Source organism: Lathamus discolor, chromosome 3 (genome assembly GCF_037157495.1).
Source record: "Lathamus discolor isolate bLatDis1 chromosome 3, bLatDis1.hap1, whole genome shotgun sequence".
NCBI lineage: Eukaryota > Metazoa > Chordata > Aves > Psittaciformes > Psittacidae > Lathamus > Lathamus discolor.
The window spans coordinates 130,369,288-130,376,055 of NC_088886.1; positions in this window are offsets into that span (position 1 = coordinate 130,369,288).

A 6,768-nucleotide genomic window follows, 5' to 3' on the forward strand; every position below is an offset into this window, starting at 1 on the left:
CCTCTTGCAGCACCCTTGCATGGGGCAGGCATGTGGGACCACAGCAGGATTTTTCAGGGTGAAAGGCTCTCTGGAAGAGGAGAGACTGCAAAATGTCTTACCAGGGAGAAGAGCCAGTGCAGACCTGAGCCTGTGCAAGCTCTGCCTGCCCCGCCTCGCGTCCCAGCTCCCTGCTTGGGGCTACCCCTCCCGCAGGAAGGTTCAGAAGAGCCGAGGCGCAGTGAGGAGGCAGTGGAAGCTGTGTGCTGGGCCTCAGAGCGAGCTGTAGCTAAATATTTCTGTAACGCCCTGGGAACGCCTGCTGTTCCAGAGATCCCCTCAGACGCTGTTCCAGCCCCATGCAGCGAGCGGGCTTCCCCCTGCTCTGGCACTGCTTAGTTTGGACGAAGGCAGAGATGCCAGCATGGTAAAACCTGTCCTGGGGATGGGGAGGTGGGGCCTCAGCACAGCTTGAGCCATAAATAATCTCCCTGCACAGCAGTTAGGGGAACAATTGTGTGGGAGTACCTCTTGGTAAAAAGATGCTCGAGGGAAAGACGGTTTTGGAGGAAAGCAGGAGATTTCTGTCTGGTGGGGTGAGCTCTGCACTGAGGATGGAGCTTCCTGGGTGCCAGCAGGTCGCTCACCGTGGTGACTCACTGCACCAGAAAGACCAGTTTAGTCTGAATCAACCCAAATCAGCAGCTCTTGGGTGTAGCCTCCCAGGACACGGCTTGTGCTGCAGCGCAGATGTCCGGAGCTGCTTTCCAGCTAAACTCCACAACAGTAGAATGTGATCCCTTCCCCCCACCTTCAGCCTCGAGATTCACATGGGGAAAGGCGGAAGAGCGTAAGGGGGAAGAAAAGCAATGAATACAGGGAATATCTGATGCAGAAAAGAGACAGCAAGCTCCAGACACACAGCTTGACCTAGCACAGGGAGAACACAATCACATATAGAATGTGTAAAAGGTGTAGAAACCTAGGTGCTCAGTTAGGAAGGAGTGATTACAACCATGGGGGGGAAAAAAACCTGCCACCTTGGCGAAGTGTGTGGAGACACATGCAAAGGAGACACCGAAAGCTTGGAAGCAGTGGCTTCATGAGGGGGATGCTGCAGAACAGCCCTGCACTGGTGTCTAGCTAGGAGCTCCTCATGCGTGTTCCTCTTCTAACCCTGCCTTGCACAGCTTGGTCTTGCTTTACTTCTATTTTTTTTTTCCTGACTATATAGGCAGGTTCTCAACAACAGAAAGGGGAAGGTGCCCTGTAAAGGGAAGAGCAGAGCAGAAGGCATCATGGGTTCTTGTTTCACCAGCTTAAAAAGGGCTCCTGGCGGCACTGCGCAATCTCAGTTCCCATTGAAAGCAGAGTTTGCCCTGATTAGCCAGCAAGGTGCCAGCCACCACACGAGGTGATAGATCTTAAGGCAGCAGGTTTGTATTGGCTTGGCACCATACCGATCTCCTAAAAATAACTTGTACTCTCCCACAGCACCAGCCTCTAGGAACCCCAGAAGGCTTGAAGAAACCCAACCTTTGACATGGAAATAACTGCATTTTCGATGCAAGGGAAAAGTCAAAGGGCATGGGTAGGGAATACTTGCCCAAGATCAGCTGGCAAATCAGGAGCACCTCTGGGAACCAAAGCCTGGGATTCCTGACTTGAGGTCAGCTCTTCTAACCATCAAACTCCCCTCCCTTTAGGCCCAAATTCCCAAAACCTTGTTCCCACTTCCCAAAGGATGAGGTCAAGACCAGGCTCCTCAAGTACAGCTAGGCACCAGTACAGCAGTGGAGCTGGCTGAAGTCTCCATTCACTTTAAGGAGATGTTCATGAGGATGAAGATGCCAGCGGAGTCAGACCTGAGGCAATGCCCTGGCTCTGAGAGCAACCAGCACCATGTGCTTCCAGGGAATATACAAGAAAGCTGCAGCAGTTGTGAGCTAATCTGCTTCTTTGCCCCAGGGCTCAGCTCGGTATCTCCTCGGATCAGCTCAAGGCCTGATGCAGAAGCCCTGCTTTCCCTCACAGGACACCAGTGGTCACTGGGATAACAGGAGAGCCACCAGACTGACTTGTGGAAGGTACCTGTGCAACACGCTTTCTCAGACACCCTGCAAGCACTGGGAATGTTACAGCCCAGCACTGCTCTTGGGAACAGGGAGCTTCAGACACACCTTGTCCAAAACAGTGTCTTAGAAAGGCACAAGATGAAGTGATGGGCATGTGCCTGGTGAGTCATGACAAATGCAGTCCCCCCTTGAAAGGGAAGCACCTCCAAGCTCACCCCATTGGTCTTGCAAGGGGCATCATCTTTAAGCCAGTAGCTGCCTGCATGGCACCAGGCTCACACTGTGCCATGGAGCTAACAGGACATATGCTGAAACCACATCAGCTGGGTTAACTTCTTGTCAGCTCCATTTCCCCATCTCTTGTGTGCTGTCTCCACCACAGTTACCACTGAACTCAGCACTTACAGACACTGGTTAACATGCATGTGAGCAGGACCACAGCCCTTTTTATTCCCTTTTAGAGGCTAAATTAAGAGAATTGGTCGGTCTTACAGGAGCTGTTGTGATAATCTTTCCCACATCTTCCTTAAAATCTAGAAGATGGCAGCTATCCAAGCTTATCAAAAGAAGTTTTTAGCCCGAGGTCTGCCCTCATCCTAATGCTTGACTAGCAAGGTGAATTCCCCTGGCCTTAAGGGATCTCCCTGACACGAGTGTCAACTCTGGAAGCTGTTTTGGCAGGTCAGTTTGCAGCTGTCTGCATCTGGCTGAAGCTTAGAAAGGAGACTTCCAGACACCTCTCAAGAAAAATGCAGACCCACCTTAGGCAAAGCATATGGCACCAGAAAGGCAGAAGCTTGCTGCAACTCTTGACTGAACAGAGCAGAACAAAGCTCTGGTCCTTCAAGCTTGCCTGCTTTGAGTTTTTCCTTCATGGCTGAGCTACAGTGGATAACATCACTCAGGCCCTGCGCTGCAGTGCTGTACAGCTGTACTACATCCACTCTGCATATAGGAAAACTTCACAGGCATGAGCACAAAAATAGTACCAGTTTGAGATCCTTACCATTGATGTATTCCTATGTTGCTAGCTCCACCAGACATCCTGATGGTGTAAAGCTGTGTCTCACATACGCTCCTACAGTGCAGTAACAGGCTCTGATGCTCTTTCTGTACCTGCAGTCAACCTGTGGAGAAGAGAACAGTCTGAGCATTTCACAGCTGGAAACTGTCCATGACTCCTACTACATGGCACTTACATCTCAGTAGCCATAGCCTCAAACCAACCAACCTCCCTACCTACCTACTAACTCCTCCACAGGCCACCAGCTGTCAGGACCCTGAGGATGCTAGTAAACTTTAGTGGTCCTAATCAGCCTCATCTGGAGCCTCCACTACTCCTGACTAGGACTGGGGCTCTACTGAAGCTCAGCCTGGGACTCTTGGTTCCTGTTATGCAGTGCTGTAGGAGTGCTTGTTATAAAAATTTTGTCTTGGCCATGGTCTGATTTAATTTTTTTATTACAATTGATTTATATCAAGAGGCAATAAGCAAGCAGCACTGGGTGAGTAGGGGAGTCTCTGCTCCACCAAGACGCACACCAGGGGCTTTGGGGTCCAGTCTCTTATACTTCTTGGTCTTGGGTCTCAGCCAGTGCTGATGTGGCCCCTTTTCATTGTTCTTTTCTTGCTGCTGAGGTCTGCTTTTTGGTGAAGAAACTTCTTGGAAGAGGAACTGAACCCCTTGGTAATTTATTAATAAAGAATTGTTTATCACAAGCTTAATCACAGCCCTAGTTCTATCCTTATATGGTTATTTAGTTAAAGCATAGGTTTCACAAACCCCTGTATCTGGATGTATCTCTTGGTTACACAATCCCTTCCTTAAAGCACTCAAGCAGTAAAACAAAACCTTATTATTTTAACAGTCAAAAATGATTAAAGAGAAGACTATTCTATTTGTTTCTTCTTCTCTCCCTTCATTATGTTGACAGCAACATTTATTATAATCAAAGTCGTTTTGATACATCCCGCACATGGTACACTGGTCACAGGTGCATTGGTAACAATAATTCCCAAGTTCTTGACACGAATCATTCTTGTATTCTTTACATGCCGGTCTCCAACTTAGCTAAACTAAGCTATTCTTATGGTGGGCTATGGGCACTGATGATCTGGACCTTCTGCTGTTGATTGATGTCCTAGGTGAACCTCAGCCCTGCCCCATCGTCGTGGCCCTGCTTGTGCATTGTAAAGCTGTGCTTGAGCCTGGTTGCCCCCTCTGGGCACTAGCCAGGTACTGAGTGGTTGGTCTCTGGCTGGTGAGGCTCCTGGCCTTGCAGGGGCAGCTGCTGTTGTGCCCTGACACAGCCGGCATGTTCACCCTTCTCTTCCCCACCTTGCTTGCACTCCTCTAAATGCTGAGCCAGCAAACTCAGGGTGCTCTGGGTTCAGGGGCTAAAGAGGTTTGTCAGAGCAAGCACCACACTACACTTGCTGTAGCGTTGTGTTAGGGATCCAGAAGCTGTTGGTTGTTTCCAGGGTAATTCTGACCCTGATTGCTGCATCTGGAAAAGAGACAGCACTGCCTGAGAGGCTGCAGTGCCTCAGCACTGACACAGAGACTGCTGTCCTGAAAGCAGGCTGAAATGAGCTGGATTAGGTGTGATTCCTGAGTGGTGCTGTAAGTGGCTCAGTGGAGATGGCTCAACAGTAAACAATTCTCTGCCTTGGCACTTAGATCTTAAAGGCAGGAGATTCTTCACCTTCTCCATGTGCAGCACAAGCCAGGAAAAGGCCAAACAAACACAACCATGTGTCACTTCTGTCTTTATTCTAACAGTGCCTCCCAACCTCCTTGCAGTACCTATCAGGGCTCTCAGCCCTCTTCTGAGCCCTGCTACCAGCAGGATGCCAGGGAAGCGATTCAGCCAGCCCAGCCGGATCAGACAAAACGAGAAAACATAAACAGAGGATGGTGGAGGAGCAGGGCAGGTCCCACTTGCCAGTCCAGCGCAGATGTTGTCAGGAAGGATAACAAGCAATACACAACACAGCTCCTCTGAGCAAGGAATCAGCACAAGTAGGGGGCTCCCAGCCAGGTCTGTTTTGGCACAGTGAAGGGCAGATGTAATTGAGCATCACAATCCCTTACTCGCTGGTGCTCCCTCACCTCCTATCCAGACCAAGACCACTATTCCAAAAAGCCTCCTTGTAGCCAGTTTCAGTCACAGTCAGGAACAATATTAAGGGGCTCCCTGCCAGATGTTACACTTTTATTTCACAGCGGGAACTCAAGAACAGAGTGAGCATAGGACTGAAACCTCCTGAAGGCAAAGTGAATACTCCCAGTCTAGAAGCAGGATCAGCACTCCCAGAGCTTTCTGTGCCCCCACTGCAGAGGAAGGAAGCGTTATCTTAGGCCATGGCTGGGGGCATTCTCAGCTCCTTTAGAAAACTGGAAATTCCTTCCTCACTTGTCCTTCTGTAAAAGAGGAAAATGCTGTGCTGCTGGGAGCCACTGGGACTCTCAGGGTCTACACTTCCAGGGGCAGACAGGTAACATGGGTAGCTACCACCAGAGGACAGGCAATAGGGTAAGAAGACCTTTCTCCCCTTGGGGGATGCCTCCACACTGGGAGGGAAAGAACACACAAGGGTGCATAGACAGGTCATTGCTTTCCAGGGAACGCGGGACTTGTTCCAGGGAATTTGGGACCAGGGATGTGGGACTCCTTCACTGGGCACTGCTTTTTTTTGGCAGGTGGATCTTTTTATAGTGCCTGTTGCCAGCAGTGATCCGCAGCTTGAAGCTGCGCAAGGCGGCAGGGCTCGGATCTGAGCCAGGGACGGGGTCACCCATCCAGGGCTGGTGTGGGCAGTACGAGTGCCATACTGATGGGGTAAGGGTCTGCCCCCCAGACCTGCAGCGGGGAGGAGAGCAGAGGGGAAATGGCAGCGTCTGATTCTGCCGAGTCGTTATGGCAACTGCGCCGGCAGGAGCCCCGGCCGCTTCTCGGCGGGGGCTGCCGGCAAGGGGCGGACCCCGCACCCCGGGGCTACGGGGACTGGCGGGGCGCTGGTGGGGGAGCAAAGCGCGAGGAGCCGGTTGGCAGGGTGGCGGGATGCAGGCCGGGGGAGAGAGCTGCCGCAAGCAGTGCCGTCCCGCCCCAGACCCGGGGGAGGGGCAGGGGGGCAAGGGGAGGCAGGCCGGTAGGGGCGGCTGCCGGTCGGGGGTGCTGTGAGAACTGAGCCCCGGGGACCGGCCCCTCCCGGGGGTACCTCGGCTCTGCGGGCGCGGAGTGGGAGGCGTAGCCAGCTGGGAGAGCCGCGGGACCGGGCAGGGTGCTGGGGGCCGGGCCGGGAAGGGGGGTCTGTCGGGGCCGGGGGCGGTGCCGTCGCTCACCGGCAGCAGCGGGTCCCGGCGGGTCCCGGCTCCGCGTGGTGCTGAACGGACAGCGCCGCCGAGCTGCGCATGCGCCAATCCGCCTGCCGCGGGCAGGGGCGTGCGCTGGGGACCGGGTAACCGGGACAGCCGGTGTGTACCAGGGAGCCGGGCAGCCGCGGGGCCGAAGCGACCGGTGTACACCGGGGACCTGGGATAACTGAGGGACCGGGAGTGGTGGTGTGCACACGGAAGCGAGTGCGCCCGGGGAGCCGTTGTCCCGGGGCTGGTGTGAGAGCCGCGCCGCTGCAGCAGCCGGGGGGAGCCGCTGCGGCACCGGTGGGACGTGTGACCGCCGGCGCGCCCGCAGGGCCGGAGTCGCTCTGCTCC